The sequence below is a fragment of the Pogoniulus pusillus genome, chromosome 22 (assembly GCF_015220805.1).
Source record: "Pogoniulus pusillus isolate bPogPus1 chromosome 22, bPogPus1.pri, whole genome shotgun sequence".
In the NCBI taxonomy this organism is placed as follows: domain Eukaryota; kingdom Metazoa; phylum Chordata; class Aves; order Piciformes; family Lybiidae; genus Pogoniulus; species Pogoniulus pusillus.
This window is the reverse complement of record NC_087285.1, coordinates 10,606,280-10,623,471: the sequence shown is the minus strand read 5'-3', so window position 1 is coordinate 10,623,471 and position 17,192 is coordinate 10,606,280.

Genomic DNA, 17,192 nt, shown 5'->3' with positions numbered 1-17,192 from the left:
CTGCCACAAAAGCAAAAAGTTACCCTTCTGGCTTTGTCCATTTTTGTCCCAGTTTGTCAATCTGGAAAGGTTGGAGCAGATGATGCTTGGGGTCCTTTCCCACCTGACATTCTGTGATTCAGTGTTTTGTTGGAGGCTTTGTTTCTCAGGTCACTTGGTTTTGCTCTGAAGCAGCTGCTGACCAGTTTGCTTTGTTCCTGGTCGGTTCAGACAGTATTTCTGTGAGCATCAAGAACTTACATGGCCCCTCCTAGGCTGAAAGTGTGGGGTTCTGTGTGCCTGCGCCACTCGGGTGTGCACTGCTGCTGGCGTCGCTTCCCGAGGGGCTCTTTAGTGACCACAGAACCAGAGAATGGTTTGTGTTGGAAACGACCTTAAAGATCATCCAGTTCCAACTCCCTGCCATGGGCAGAGACACCTCCTACTAGGCCATGGTTGCTAAAGACTTCACTCGGCTTGGAACACTTCCATGTTTGGGACCTCCACAGCTGCTCTGGGCAACCTTTTCCAGTGTGTCCCCCCTACTGGCAACCTTTTCCAGTGTGTGTCACTTACTTCCAGTCCTGTCTCTTCACTGAGATGTTCTGGAGTCTCTGCTCTTAATCTTACAGGCTGCATCTTCACAAAAACCAAAGGCAAGGGGGGGTCCGAGGCTTGCTGTCTTCTGCTTCTCCACTGGGTGGACCTGCAGCATATCTGATCTGCTCCAACATCTGATCCCTGCTGTACTGCAAAAGGCTGCTGAGGCTGGGGTGAGGCAGAAGCTGGGGCTGGCCCAGCTCAGCATCAGGAAGCTTTTCTCCTCCTGCCCTCTTTGCTTGTCTCCCCAACATCAGCAGCAATCACTGTCACTCTGGGTTTCTGTTCCTGACAGGGGAGGGGACCCGTTCCAGCCTTGGCCTGTCACATTAGCAGAGATGTTGATGTGCTGGGCAACCCCTCTGGCAACTGGGAACCTTTGCTGCATCTCCTTCTTTGCACAAGGCTGGAATATCCTTCAGCAGCTGCTTTGCACATTACCTGGGAGGATCTTTACTTTCTATACAAGGTCCAAAAGCATGAAACATTTTTTCTTTTGGTAACTGACTGTTGGGTTGGCATAGGCAGGAAAGGTCTTCCCTGGTGTAGATCACTTTGTGTTCACTGTCCCCTGTGTCTGTGTAAATCCTCCACAGAATCTCTGAGTTTTGGTATGGAAAGGAGCTCAGGAGATCATCCAGTCCAACTGCCCTGCTATAGCAGGAGTACCCACAGCAGCCTGCCCAGGGAGATTTGGAATCCCTCCAAAGAAGGAGACTCCACAACCTCTCTGGGCAGCCTGCTCTGGCATCTTCATACTAAAGAACTTTCTCCCCTGTTCAGATGGAACCTTCTGTGTTCCACTTTGTGCCCATTATCCCTTGTATCACCAGACACCAGTGACCAGGGTCTAGCCCCATCCTGTCAAATTTAGTTCAATATCATCCCTCAAGGGCTGAAAACAATTTGCTTACAGCCTGTGGGATTAGAAGAGTTTTCCTATGTTCTTGCAGTGGCTGTTAAGGTGTCACAGGCTCTAAGGGGTTAAGATGTGAGAAAATGATTTGTCGTAAGTATCTTTGATCATCTCACGAGGAGGGGAGGTTTTGTTGTCCTGTAGATGAGGAATGGAGTAGGGAGAGGTAATTTTCAGAGTCACAGAATCACTGAATGGGTTGGGTTGGAAGAAACCTTAATGATCATCTATTTCCAACCCACTGCCACGGGCAGAGACACGTTCCACTAGCCCAGATTGCTCGAGGCTTCATCCAACCTGGCCTTGAACACCTTCAGGGAGGGGACATCCACAGCCTCCCTGTGTATCCTGTGCCAGTGTCTCACTACCCTCACTGCAAAGAATTTGTGCAAGTCCTGCTGCGTTTGGCCACCTTTTGCCAACACAGGATAACAGAGGGGTTGTGCAGGGGGGAACTCTCAGCCCAGCTCTCTGGGGCACAGTTTGAGAGCGGGAGGAGGTTTTGTGACTGGCAAGTCTGTGGCTGTGTGTTTGCCAGCTTTGTGCTCTGCTCATCACAGCCAGCAGGCAGAGAGCAGGCTGGGCTCGGGGAGGGCTGCAGGCTCTGTGCTCTTCAGGGCAGGGCTTTTTTCCCTTATTATTTCTCTGCTTTATTGCAGGGAGCACTGCCATTAGCACAGCAAGGATCCTCTGCTCCTCCCGGGGAACAGTGAAGTGGAAGATTGTCTGGAATTAGGTACTAGTCCTGGAACAGGCCCCTCAAGAGCAGCATGGTAATTACATGTCTTTAGGAAGAAGGACATTGCTCTCCTTTACACGCTGAACTCCACCACATCATTCTTGAATTGCAATGCTCTTACCAGATACATTTTTATCTGGGTTTTTCTCCCTCAAAATTCCTGTTTTCCTGCTCTTACCATAGGAAAAGCTGATCTTGGGCACCTGAACCTGCCACCTGTGTAGTAGATTCATAGCTTCATAGAATGATTTGGGTTGAAAGGGGCTTTAAAGACCATCAGTTCCAACCCCCTGCCATGGGCAGGGACACCACCCACTAGCCCAGGTTGCTCAAGGCCTCATCCAACCTGGCCTTGAGCACCTCCAGGGAGGGAGCATCTGCAGCTCTGGGCAACCTGTTCCAGTGTCTCACCACCCTCATGCAGTAGAATTTCTTCCTAATCTCCAAACTCAGTCTCCCCTCTTTTCAGCTCAAAGCCATTGCCTCTCATTCTATCACTACAAATCCTTCTAAACAGTCCCTCCCTAGCTCTCCTGTAGCTCCCTTCAAGTACTGGAAGGCTGCTCTAAGGTCTCCCTGTGACCTTTCTCTTCGCTGAGCAGCCACAATTCTCTCAACCTGTCCCCACAGGTTGAACCTCTGATCATCTTCATGGCACTCCTCAGGACTTGCTTCAGCACTTCCATGTCCTCATTCTGCTGGAGGCTCATCAGAGCAGAGTGGAGGGGCAGAATCTCTTTCTTTGTCCTGCTGGAACCACTGCTTTTGATGCAGATCACACCCTGGTCTGTCAAACCCATTCCCTTTTCCAGCAGCTTATGTCTGCTCCATGCAAGAGCTGAAGGAAACATTTTATCTGTCTGTGGTTTGCATCTCCTGCTTCTAAAGCTGATTCAAAAGGACCTTTCACCTCTGAGACCTCTGCAGGTTTTCTTCCTGCACATCTTGGCCACTGCTCAGAGGAGACCATTGCAGATGCACAACTCTGTTCCAACTGAGCACTGCTCCCAGAACTTTTGGCAGAGTCTTTCCAGACCCACTGGCAGCAAAGGCTTCACTTCAGCAGTGTTTATAAATCCAAACTCGAGGCCATTTGGGCTTCAGGTTACAACCTTCTTACTTGGGGTATGTCTCCTCCCACAATGGTGGGTGCCAGCTTCTCGGGTCTTTTCAGGCAGAATTCCCACTTAGCTCAAGAGGAGGCTTTGTTGAATCAACAAGATGACTATTTGACCAATAATTGTGTCAGGCATAGCTGGACAAATGTCTTCATTTACAACCAAGTTTGACAGGCTGGGACACTTGGCTGGAAGCTCCACTCCAGCCCACGTCAGACCCAAGTGATGCCCATCCTCCCTTGAAGCCTGTGCTGGGACTGGCTGCTTCCCCCGGGGAAGGAATTGCAGTGTTGATAGATGAGTGCCAGCTCCTCACCTCAGAAATACACAGAAGTACATGTGAGAGGCCTCTTGTTTGGGTGAAAGACACAGCCTGCAGAAGGGAAAATCTGTCTTCAAAGCTTACTGTATTAACCTCTTCATGGTCAGTCACCCAAGAAACCTGGGGGTCTTCTTGTCCTCCTACGTTGCAGACATTCGTTACCCTTCTGCCAGTGCTGAGTGACTCCCCAGGGGAAACCTCTTCCTCCAGGTCCCACTGTGGGGCTGGGCTGGGCACATTGAGTTGGTGATGAAGCTTCATTTCTCCACCATAAGAACAGGTGGGGCCCAGCACCTGGGGCTGAGTGAAGAGCCCTCTGGGGTCACACCAGATCTCTGATGCTGCCCTCTAGCTTAACACCCAGGCTTTGATCCCTTGGCCACCTCCACCAGTGTCCAGTACCCTCCGAGAGGGACTCCCACACCCTCCTTACTCTCAGCTGTTGGAGGCTGGGCTGGATGGGACCCACAGAAGTCCATCTGCTGGTGTAAAGGCAACATTTTCTCATTTCTGCCAGATGGGCCTGACCTCTCCTTTAAAAGCCCAGCTGGAGGGAAATGGCACCAGCTCCCCTGAGCACCTTGTCAGAGCTTTGCTAACTTAGTGATTAGAAAATGGCTCATCACATTGGGCTCATTTCTGCCTCCCTTTAATGCACTTCATTATTGCTGCTCTCTCCACAATAGAGATGGGAGTCAGCTCGTTCTCTTCAATTTGCAGCAGCCTCTTACATAATGGTGAACTTGTTCTAATTTCTCCTGCCATTCTTCTCTTTCTCTGGTTAAAAGTCTGTTTGACTCTCCACTGCAATCCTCAGCTCTCTACAGAGATGCCAGTGAGCCCGTGGCTGCCCAGCCTGTCTACAGGCACTGGCATTTCCTCCTCAAAACGGTGGTGTGCTCTATTGAATTCAGTCTTGCCAGCTCAGAGCAGCTCTCCAGTTTATCCAGACCAGGTTAAACTCAGATCTTGTCTCTCTGCCTTCCGCTTTATCATCTTTAAGCCAAGCTAATTAAACCACTTCACAGTGCAGGCTGAAACTGGGCTTTATCTCTTGTGTTCAGTGGTGATGTGGTTCATGATTGTTGCTGGACAGCCATCTGACAGTGAGCCACCAGCGTGCTCAGATGGCCAAGAAGGCAAACAGCATCCTGGCCTGGATGAGCATGGTGTGGCCCTCAGGAGTAGGGAAGTGATTGTGCCCTACACTGGGCAGTGGTGAGACCACAGCTCAAATCTTAGGTTCAGTCTTGGGGCCCTCACTCCAAGAAGGATATTGAGGGGCTGGAGAAGGTCCAGAAAGGGCAACAAAGCTGGTTAAGGATCTGCAGAACGGGGCTGGTGAGGAGCATCTGAGGGACCTAGGGTTGTTCAACCTTGAGAAGAGGAGGCTGAGATGAGACCTCGTTGCTCTCTACAGCTCTCTGAAAGGAGGTTGTAGTGAGGTGGGGCTTGGTCTCTTCTCCCAAGTATCAGGAGAGAAAATGCTCTGAAGTTGTGCCAGGGCAGGTTTAGGCTGGAGAAGAGGAACCATTTCTTTGCTGCAAGAGTGGTCAGGCATTGGAACAGGCTGCCCAGGGAAGTGGTGTGGTCTCCATCTCTGGAGGTGTTTAAGAAACCTGTGGCCATGGCACTTGGGGATGTGGTTTAGCAGCCATGGTGGTGCTGGGTTGATGGTTGGACTCAACAATCTTTGAGAGCTTTTCCAACCTAAACCATTCTGTGGTTCTCTAATCTTTTCTCTGGGTGTTTAATTTTTTTTTCTCTCCTGGACTCCTGCTGCTCTGTCACTTCTCAATGAATTTAACCCTTGAGTTCTGGTGGGTTAAATCCGGAGGCTGAGAATCCACAGTTTGAAATGTCAGCAGCAGCTCGCAGAGGCACAGATGTTCCATAGCAGCCTCATACCAGCATCTCTGAGCTGACTTCATTTTTTTATTCCCATGTTTACCCACCCCAGATAACAATTCTGATGCCAGGGGGTAGTTTGTTTCTGTTTGTTTCTTTCGTGTTTCAGTACCATTTTATCTGCTTTGGGTACCAGGGTTTGTGGGGGAGGCTTCTGTTGGTTTTCAATTGCACAGGCTCCTCGCTCTGCTCACTCAGCCCTGGTGATTTCTGTCTTCTGCATAAAGCAGCAGAATTAAGTCTGAAATGTGCAGCTTGGCACAAGACAAGCTCAGCATTACCAGTGATTGACTGGTCCAAGCCCACAGCACTGGATTCATTCTTCACTCCTTCCCACCAGTGTTAATTTGGAATCAGTTTGCAGCAACCAGGAGATTTTACCTTGTGTGTTGAGGATGAAGAGCTTCACCACGGAACCACAGAATGCCAGGCTGTAAGGGACCTCAAGGACCACCTGGTCCAACCTTCCTAGCTAACAGGAGAGTTGGAATGAGCTGGCCCAGCACCCTGCCAAGATGAGCCTTAAAACTGTGCAGTGTAGGGGACTCTACCCCTTCCCATGGGAGATGACTCCAGTGTCCAACTGTTCTCATGGAGAAACATTTTCTGCTGGAGCCCAGTGGGGATCTCCCCAGCAGTAGCTTGTCCCCATCACCCCTTCTCTTTTCCTGGCACTCCTTGTACAAAGGAAGCCTCCATCCTCCTGGTAGCCACCTTTTATGTACTGGTCCATTGTCATAAGGTCTCCCTTAAGCCTTCTCTTCTCAAGGCTGGAAAAGTTCAGCCTTCTCTGCCTTTCCTCACCTGGCAAGGCTTCCAGGCCTCTGATCATTCTCATGTTCTGCCTGAGCTTTAATTCAGCTGGAAAGGCCTCATCCTGCCTCAGATCTCTTCTTATTTTTGTTTCACTCTTGGACTGAATGTAGTTTCAATCCGAAAATGAAGCTGTGTAGGAGCTGGTGGTGGTTTCCCACCCAGCTGCAGCTCCCCCGAGCAGACTCAGACATTCAGGCAGAGCTGGAGGACACATCTCCACGGTGCTGCTGTCACTGCTGAGGCACTTTGACAGCAGATCACTTCAATGTCCACACCTATGGAATGGGATTGCAATTTTCCACATGCAAGCCTATCAGTTCTGGCTGGGCCTGTGGTGGATGTGCACTGATTTATGGAGAGAACGCCAGGGGGGAACAAAGCCACAGAAGGTCTCAGAGCTTCAGAGTGAGGTAAAGCGTGGGCTGTGATGTGCTTAACAAATGGTCATGCAAAACACAGGAAGAGAGGGAGGGAAAATCCAGTCCTGGCTATGAAGCTGCTCAAGAGTTCAGCTGGGAGCATTTTCTTGGCCTTTCCTTGCAGAAATAAATCATCACAGTGCATGGAGTGGACGTGGTGATGGGTAGGAAATTCCACACAGAAAGCCCTGAGCTCCTCTCCCCTTCATGGGTCCAAACCCTGCACCATGCCAGGCTGGAGTGGAGTGGTGTGGGATGCTCCCAGGGTATAGAGCCTTGGGATGAAGCCTTGGGATGCTCCCAGGAGATGCTGAGATGAGATGCAGTCATGGGATTCTCCCAGGGGTGCTGAGGTGAGATGTGGCTAAGGGATGCTCCCAGGGCAGAATCGTCCCACCTCTTCTCCCCCATTCACAGTGACAGGCAAACCAGAGATGTTACCCCCCAGCTGCTGGGACTGCTCCAGTTCTGCTGGAGAAGCAGCTGAAGCAACATCTGCCAGTTCTGAACACATCTGCATCCCTGTAGACACAGTCCTGGCTCTTCTGGTCTCACCTGGGACCCGTGAGCACTGTTGTCATGAAGTCATTCTTCACTTCAGCCTTTCTCTAGGCTGGCATGGCCCATCCATTCTGGGATGGAGATGGCAGCACCATCACTGTGCCCTGAGCAGCCCCCTCTGAGGCGTGAGGAGCTGTGGTTGAAGTTCTGTGCTGAGAGGGGAGGAGGAGCTGGCAGGGAGCTGCCAAGATAATAATTTCCAACTGAATCACAGGAGCAGTAACTCCTGTCCAACTTCTGCTACAATTAAGCAATCACAGCAAAGATTCCTCTTTACTCTCAAACAATGTTATTAAAATAATTTCTCCCTGCCTTGAATTATAGAAAATGTGGCAAAATTAACCCATTTTGAGCAGCATGAAAATATTCAAGCTGGATTATTTCAGACCCTGGTTTCCAGAGTCTCTTCTTCCAAGGAACACATGATAGGATGAGAGGAAATGGCCTCAAGTTGCACCAGGGGATGTTTAGGTTGGATAGTAGAAGCTTCTTGACTGAAGGAGTTTCCAAACACTGGAGCAGGATGCCCAGGGAGGTGATTTTGTCACTGTCCCTGGAGGTGTTCAAGAAATATGCATACCTGGCACTTGGGGACAGGGTTTAGTGGCCACGGTGATGTTGGATTGATGGTTGGACTTAATGATCTTGAGGGACTTTCCAGCCAAGACAGCTCTGTGGTTCTATGATTAAATGCCCACTGGAGAAACAGTATCACAGTATTATCAGGGTTGGAAGAGACCTCACAGATCATCAAGTCCAACCCTTTACCACAGAGCTCAAGGCTAGACCATGGCACCAAGTGCCACGTCCAATCCTGCCTTGAACAGCTCCAGGGACGGCGACTCCACCACCTCCCCGGGCAGCCCATTCCAGTGTCCAATGACTCTCTCAGTGAAGAACTTTCTCCTCACCTCCAGCCTAAATCTCCCCTGGTGCAGCCTGAGGCTGTGTCCTCTCGTTCTGGTGCTGGCCACCTGAGAGAAGAGAGCAACCTCCTCCTGGCCACAACCACCCCTCAGGTAGTTGTAGACAGCAATAAGGTCACCCCTGAGCCTCCTCTTCTCCAGGCTAACCAATCCCAGCTCCCTCAGCCTCTCCTCGTAGGGCTGTGCTCAAGGCCTCTCACCAGCCTCATCACCCTTCTCTGGACACGCTCAAGCATCTCAATGTCCCTCCTAAACACACCAGTCCCTGTCTTCCTGCCCCAGTCACTGACTGGCTTGGCTGGCTTGTAGGCTTCATGCTTCTGGTGCTTTCCCTTTTGTGTGTGGAAATGAGCAGGCAGCTCTTGGTGTGCAGCTCTGGAGGAGCTGGGAGCTTCATGCTCTGAAGCATTCACATTCAGCTTTCTCCCATCTCCAGCACATTTGTTTGCTTGTATCCCCTCTGGATTGCTGAGCAGATGATTGAATAACTGCAGAGGCCATCTCTGGTGCCTTCATTATTTTCAAAGCCAGTGCAGGCAGAATGCTAGACCCTGGAGGAAACACAGCTAAGCTGCAATTTGGAATTGGGAAGTGCTGGCAGCAGCTAGATGATGCTCATTAAAATCATCAAGCCCAAGCTCTGAAACCTCTCTCTGATTTACACAGAAATTTGTCTGGAAGTGTCTTCTAGAGGAGGTTTTTCCATGGAAACCTGAAGTGTAATTCCCCCAAACAACTCACTTCCCTCTGCTGTGCTTGAGTTTGATGTTTGGATCCCACCCTTGTTGCTAAGGTCCTGGCTTCTCTTTCATGTAACCTTTGATGGAAGCACTAAACCACCATGGGAAGCTGAGAGACTGGTACAGGACCACGTCACGTGGAGTGTGCTGGGCAGAGGTGGGCTTGCTCAGGGCAGAAATGTTGCTAGAGTCTTCCAAGAAACCCTGGCAGCAGAAACAGCCTTGGCTGGTGCTTGTGCAGTATCTAAGCTTCCCCCCTCCCCCCATGCTGCTGCCAGAATTCCACAATGTGGGTTTCTCACCACAGCACTCAGCGTGGAGCCTGCTCACAGCCCAGCCAGCCTGCCTGTGATTTACGGCTCCCATCTCCAACTCCTCCAGCCCCTCACAGACAGAGGTTGATGCTGCTCATACAAATCAGAGGAATGCTTTGGGCTGGGAGAGACCTTCGAGGTCGTTTAGTTCCAACCCCCTGCCACGGACAGGGACACCTTCCAGGTTGCTCAAGGCCTCATCCAACACCTCCAGGGAGAGGGCATCAAAACCCTCTCTGAGCAACCTGTTCCAGTGTCTCACCACTGTGCAGTGCAGCATCTCCAGTGCCATCTGGCAGTTGAGTGAGGAGGGACTTCTTGCTCCACAGCAAATTACAAGCTGAGCAGTAACACCTTGACCCAGTGCCATCGCTGAGGTCAAGCAGACCTCTGGGAAAGATCACATCCTGCAGGTTCATGGATGCCAGCCACACACATGAAGGTTCTGATGAGGCCATTTGGGTTCCCTACACCTCCTGATGTAAGTTATGAGCACGGTCGGAGCACCCCTGACCTCCAGGCCAGATTTGACCCAGGAGAAGTAGTGCTGAAAGAGAACCTTCTTGTCAACATCACTCCAACCTCATGTTCTAGCCAAAACGTCCTGAGAAGGGGAATCAGGGGAGAAAGTAGAGTGAACACAAAGTGTCCTCCACACCTGTTGGCCACCGGGTTGGGGACAGTGTTGGAGGTGGTGGGGGAGGGCCAGGAAAGCAATTCCGGAGCAGCCTTGTAGTGATGTTTAAATTCAGCAGCATCCTTTGGTCAAGAGAACTTGCGTGAGGCAGGCTCTGAGCAGCCACTCGCAGGTGCCACTAGATGGCAATCTGTGAATGCCAGGACCTCCGAGCTCCACTGAGGTTTGCTGCATCTTGGGATCTGCTCCACAGGCTGCTGCAGCCCTTCTCTGGGAAGTTCTGGCTCTGGTGGTGGATGCCAGGGCTAGGGCTGGTGCCTGGACCTGCAGGAGCTGGCATGAAGAACTGCTCCTGCTAATGACCACTTCTGTTTAACCTGATCCGGTTCATTTCTGGATTAACCAGTTCCCTGGCCTTAGGCTGGTGGCAGTGTCACACCAACACTGCAGGAGGGGATCAACAGAAGAGGAGGGACACATAAGAAGCCAGAGCATCCTCTGCAGCAGAGCTGGGTGAAGAACGACCCAGCAAACGGGTGCTGGAAGGAGTGATGCTGCTTGAAGAGCCCTCACTGTGTCTGGGCACAAGGAAAGAAAATCTGGAAGGTATCAAAGTGTCCATCTGCTGCGTGACTTCTGCTCCTAAAGAGAACTCTGCTTCTCCTCTGAGAGGGGTGGTGGGCACTCAGCGTTTCAGAGAATCCCAGCATGGTGGGGTTTGGAAAGGACGTCTGGAGATCATCCAGTCCAACCACTCTGCTAAAGCAGGGCACCCACAGCAGCTTGCCCAGCGTCACAATGCCCAGGCAGGGTTAGAATCTCTCCAAAGGAGACTCCACAACCTCTCTGGGCAGCCTGTTCCAGGGCTCCAGCACCCTCACACCAAATAAGTTTTCCCTGCTGCTCAGATGGAACCTCCTGGCTTCCAGTTTGTGCCTGTCCCTGGGCACTGCTGACAAGTCTGGCCCCATCCTGTTATCCCCACAGGTCCTTCAGCTCTTGCTGAGCTTTGATGAGATCCCCTTTCAGGCTGCCCTTCTGCAGGCTCAGCAGCCCCAGGGCTCTCAGCCTTTCCTCCCCACAGAGCTGCTCCAGGCCCCTCAGCATCTCTGTAGTCTCCGCTGGACTCTCTCCAGTAGTTTCCTGCCTCTCTGGTCTGGGGAACCCAGAGCTGGGCCTAGTTCTCTAGATGTGGCCCCACCAGAAGAGAGGAGGAGATGAACCTGCCTTGACTTGCTGTTCACACTCTCCACGCACTCCAGGACACCACTGGCCTTCTTGGCCATGTGGGCACATTGCTGCCGCTTTCTACACTCCTTTCCTGTCCAGGTCCTACAAGATCCCAGTGTGTCTCTTGAGTCTGATGCTCTGGGTCTGGTTTCAGAGCTTAGAACAGATTTAGTCTCCTGCTGGGAGTGCACTGGCTCGTGTTGGTATTACATGGCCACAGCTGCTTCTCATCCTCCCAAAAGAGGAGAAAAATCCTCCACAACGACAGGGGGAAAAAGGGCTGGAGGAAGCTGATGAACTTTTGGCCAGCTGCCACTTCCCTTTGCAGGGAAAAGCTAATGGCTGTCCCAGTGACCTGCAGTGCTGCTGAGCTCATTTAACCAGTTACACTTAATTATGCTGAGCAATGTACAAATTCCATGTGTTCTGTGAGCAAACTCCCGCCTGGCCTTGGCAAGCAGCAAGCTAGGGGAGGCAGGGACATGCCCATGTCAGCAGCACCCCCTGACAGTCTCTTTTGAACTGGATGTCTCCATTTTTGAGCACAGAGTTGTAGAGGGCAATGAGGTCTCCCTCAGCCTCCTCTTCTCCAGACTAAGCAACCCCAGGTCCCTCAGCTGTTCCTCAACAGTGGTTCTCCAAACCATTCTCCAGCTTCGTTGCCCTTTCCTGGGCCTACTCCAGCTCCTCCATGTCCTCCTGGAGTGAGGGACCCACAGCTGAAGGCAGGCTCTGAAGTGTGGCCGTGCCAGTGCACAGTACAGGGGGACAACCTCTGCCCTGCTCCTGCTGGCCACACTTCTTGCTGATCTAAGCCAGGATGCTGGTGGCCTTCTTGGCCACCTGGTCACAAACTGGCTCTTCTTCAGTCACTGGTTCTTTTTTGTTGGGCAGTTTCCAGCCACTTTGCCCCCCCAGCCTGGAGCCTTCATGGGGTTGTTGTGATCCAAGCGCAGGGCCCAGAGAGGCTGCTGGAGCCTGGCAGCAGCAGAGCCCCTCACAGCCTTCTGCCTTCACTGGGTCAGGGCAGAGGGAAAAGGTGAAGCTCTGTCCTCCTTGTTCCTCCTGCGTTCTCTGCCAGGCAGAAGCAGTTTTAACAAGCCCTTGGGTCCCAGTTGCATGCAATAGGCACCAGGACAAGAGCCACTCTGGCATCTCCTCCCTTGTTCACGATCTTAAGTCTCTTTGGCTGCAGCAACACCACCATCTACTAGCAAAAAAAGATGTGTTCAAAGGTCACAAGCAGTAAGGGCAGGCCATCAGGGACAAGAAGGACCTGGCTGCAGCAAGGAGACCCATCACTGCCAGCTGCAGCCCCACCTCCTGCTCTGGCTGTAGCAGAACTCTGTCCTAGAGTGGGCACCTTGCTCACCTCCAGCTTGTGGTGCTTGCAGGCTGGGCAGAATATTGGTTTAAAAGGGACAGAAGGATTTCAGGGGTGCCCCACCCACGTGGGAGAACAAACAAGACTAGGCCGGCTCAGACTTCAGCTGGAAGGGATTAGCAGGGGTCTTGTAGTGCAACCTGCTGACCAGCACAGGTGTTCCTCATCCACCCAGCCTGATTAGCTCGGCAGCCACTCTGCAGCCACTCTGCAGTTTGTTCTTCCTCTGAGAGCTTTCCCAGGGAGCGTTGAGAGGTAAGAGGGGGGCTCCTTGGGGGGTGTGCAGCAGTTATTGTGATCCAGTCACTGCTGGACTGCTCTCTCTGCCTCTTTGGCCACTTTCTTGTCCCTGTGCCTGATGCTGGGCGTGCCTATGAGGTGGTAACAGCTGCAGTCCTGTCTCCTGCGTCTGTTCTTGCTGGCCTAGCACAGCCAGAGAGGTTCTGTACTGGTGCTGTGGGTAGCCCAGGAGGGCCCTGGAGCAGGGGGAGCCTCTCTCCCCTTCGGAGCACAGATGTTGGGTCAGGGCTTTGCTGTGCTGTGGAAGGAAGAACAAGCTCACTCCAGTGACCATCCAGCTAAAGGGGTTGTTATGGCAACTAAAGGTCTAAAAATAAACCAAGGAGGAAAGAGCTGGTGCACACTGGAGTGACCACGTTTGGTTTCAGTTGTCAGGGGGGGTTAAACACTTCCTATGCAAAGAATTCTGGGGTTTATTTTGAAGTTTCCCTTCTCTTTGGAATTCCCAGCCTGGAAGGAGTCAGCTGGTGTGAAAGGTTGGTAAGAGCTGCCCAGTGCCAACCCCAGGGTGTCTTTGTCTGTAGCCCAGCCATGGTGGCAGCTGCTCCACTGCAGTGCGAGTGCCAGAAATGGACTCTGGAGTGGGTTCTGCTCAGAATTTGTATGTTGAGTCATGAAACTCCATTTGAGGAGAAAGAAATTGGAGCTTTGTCCTTGGGAGAAGTTAAAAGCCTCTCTGAACGTGGTCCTGTTGTTGGGCATTGTGGTGCCAAGCAGCAATAGCTGCTTTATGTCCCCAGACACGGGGGTGGGACACAGCTTCTGGATGGCTGCTGCCTCATACAGTGGTAAGGACAGGCTGGGAGAGCTGGGGCTGCTCAGCACTGAGGAGAGAAGGCTCCAGGGAGATCTTCCAACTGCATTTCCATATCCGAAGGGGACCTACAGGAAGGCTGGGGAGGGACTGTTCAGAAGGGCCTGTGGTGGTAGGATGAGGGGCAGTGTTTTGGAACTGGGGCAAGGGAGGTTTGGGCTGGACATCAGGAGGAAGTTCTTGACGATGAGGGTGGTGAGATGCTGGAAGAGGTTTCCCAGGGATGTGGTTGAGGCCCCATCCCTGGAGACATTCAATATGAGTAATGATGTGGCCTTGGGCAGCCTGATCTAGTTGGAGGTGTCCCTGCTGAGTGCAGGGGGGGTTGTACAAGCTGGCCTTGGAGGGTCTCTTCCAACCAATGCAATCTGTGATCCTGTGTTGGGAAGTCCTGACTTTAGGGGGGATGTTCACCCAGCTCATGGCCCTCCCCAGGCAGTGGCAGTGCAGAGCTGGCTGCTTTCCCCATCTCTTGTAACCCAGCCCAAGAGATTTTACTTTTTCACTTCTTTTTCCACTAGTTCTGTGTTGTGAAAGACAATTCTTGACAGGGGGTATATTGTTTTTTCTTAACAATAATCACCATAAGTACATTCCTGCTTTGGTGGCCTCACCAGACAGAGCTGGTTTCCATTGCACAACCCTGAGGCTCTGCCTTCCTGGGCAGCGAGCCCGCGGCTCCCACCGCTGGGTGCTGCTTGGGAGCTGATGTTTGACTTGCAACGAGCAGCCAACTTCAGTCATCCTTGGAAGGCTGGGAGAAATGAGCTTTGCTCTGTCAGACCCAAGCTGCAGCTGCAGCCCTTTGATTAAGCATAATTAAAGTTTCATGCAGTGGCTGGTGGCAGTGCCAGCTGGGCCAGGCAGCAGCTCCTTCTGCAGCAGCTCCTTCTGCAGCAGGCTGAGGCCCGAGGCAGCCCTTGCTGGGAGGATGGGCTGCAGGGGAGGGGTGGGATGTGGCTAGGCAGATTCCCACTGCAGAACGGAGCTCCCATCCCCATCCCAGCAGAGTGCAGTGATCCAGGTGGGAATTCTAGGGTCGATGGCAGCTCCTCACTGCAAGGTGTGGCTCTGCTCTCCCTGTGCTCATGTGTGTGCTCTTCATCACAGACCCACAGAATGGATTCAAGTAGAAAAAACCTCTGAGGTAATGGAGAGCAACCACCATGACCACTAAACCATGTCCCAGAGTGCTATGTCCACATGTTTCTTGGACACCTTCAGGCACAGTGACTCCATCACCTCCCTGGAAAGCCTGTTCCATGCCTGACCACTTCATCAGGAAAGAAAATGCTCCTCATCTCCAACCTAAACCTTGCTTGGTACTGCTTCAGGCCCTTTCCTCTTGTTCTATCATCTGATACTAGGGACCAAGCCCCAGCTTCACTCCAGCCTCCTTTCAGGGAGCTGTAGTGAGCAGTAAGGTCTCCCTTCAGCCTCCTCCTCTCTAGGTTGAAGAACTCCAGGTCCCTCTGTTGCTCCTCTCCAGACCCCTCACCAGCTTTGTTGCCTTTGGTGTTTCCCTCTGATTGGAGAGGACTATTTAAGTGCTTCATCCACCATACCTACAGCTCCCCACTTGTTGGATTCCTTCCCCTGTCTGGCTGCACATCTCCTGTGCTCCCTGGAGAGCTTCTCCTTAGTTCCCTGCGTCTCACACTTGCCATTTTATGGGGAATTCAGTGCAGAAAGGAGAGAGGCACTACCTGTGGCTGCTTGCTGCTGGGATTTCTTGGCTTGTCACACTGTGATCAAACACCTCTGTGGCTTTGTGGGCACAGTGAGGGGCAACAGACTCATCTTGATAGTTGGGATATCACCCTCCAGAGCCAGTGTCCACTATCAGAATGGGAACCTGCCTATGCAGATCAGGAAAACCTTTGCCCTGTCTGCTAACAGCAAAATGTGCAGGGGGAAAGAAGGGTCCAGCTTCTTTGCTGAGAGTGAAGCTCAGGAAGGATGACTTTAGGTCCTGCTTGGTCACAACAGAAGCTGGCCTTGGAGGACAGCCAGCTTTGGTGGGGGGGACCCAGCACCATCTTTCTGCTGCCTTCATCTCCAAGAGTCTCAGGACAGGACCAGCCACCTCCCTGCCGTGTTTGAAGTGGAGGTGGGATGGCTTCAGCTCCCCTCTCGCTTCTCCTGCAGCTGGCTTCACCCTGCACTGCTGCCCAAAGACAAACATCTGCAGAAGGGGCCACAGAAAGGAAACTTTCCCTCCTTTCAGGGTGGGAGCTGAGTGTCAGCTACAGAGTATGTGTGGCTGAAAAGCAGCATTTAATTAAAGCAAGCTCATGTAAATAGAGCTGTGCATTAGCTTCACGTGTGCCGCAGCGGGAAGGCTCTTCCCCAGAGCATGCACAAGAGTTGACTTCTCCAGTGCTGCCTTCCAGCAGGAACAAATTAGCTGCCAAAGCTCTGCTGCTTCTCTTTGGATGCATGTAGACACACAAATAGGGGGTGTGTGTGTGTGTGTGTTTACCGTGCACTGTAATTTCTTAGGTGCTATAAATTTCTGGCCTCTTCCAAATATTTGAGTGCTTCTCTGACCTTCTAACCAAAACAGGCAGAGTAAACTGTATGCAATCTATATGTACAGTGGCTGTCATGGAGAGCTAACATTTACCCACAGCCAGCTCTGTTTAGATTGCAACAACAGGGAAAATTGTCAATGTGTGTGGGGGGGGGGCTGCTCCCACTGGGATGTGCTGTGAATCCTGGGAAGCAATGGCCTGAGTGTGGGGCTGTGCTTGCAGAAAATGGGCTTTTTCCACCCAGTTTGAGCATCTCAGGGATTGCATTAGTTTTGAAGGGAGCCTCCAAGGTCATCTTGTCCACCCCTCCTGCACTCAGCAGGGTCACCTCCAAGTAGGTTAGCCTGCGCAGGGCCACATCAAGTGTCATCTTGAATATCTCCCGTGATGAGACCTCAACCACATGCCTGGGTGACCTGTCCCAGTGTCTCACCATCCTCGTTGTGAAGAATTTCCTCCTGATGACCAGCCTAAATCTGCCCTCCTCTTTCAAACCATCAGCTCGTGTCCCACCACCTTGCAAAACAGCCCCTCCCCAGCATTCCTCTAGGTCCCCTTTGGACACTGAAATTCTAAGGTCTCCCTGGAGCCTTCTCTTTTCCAGGCTGAACCAAGAAGTCCCTCCTGGACTTAGGCTTTGAGTCGTGTTTTGTTAATGAGCCTTTGAGGCAGCAGTGATGCTGTGCCTGCTCAATTGTCCTTCTGAGACTGCAGCAAATGGCTGCTGGTGGCTGTCATCATCTCCCTGCTCAGGGTGAGATGGAGCATTCTGGGCCAATAGATGGTAAAAACGTAGGGTTTCTGCACAAGGCTCTGCTGTCTCCTGTTGGTTGTGGCTCTGCAGTTATTCCACTGCTCTGCCTCTCTTCATCCCTCATCTCCTCTCTTTTTATGGCTGGTTTAGGATGGAAGAACTTCTAAGTTCTCAGAGCATC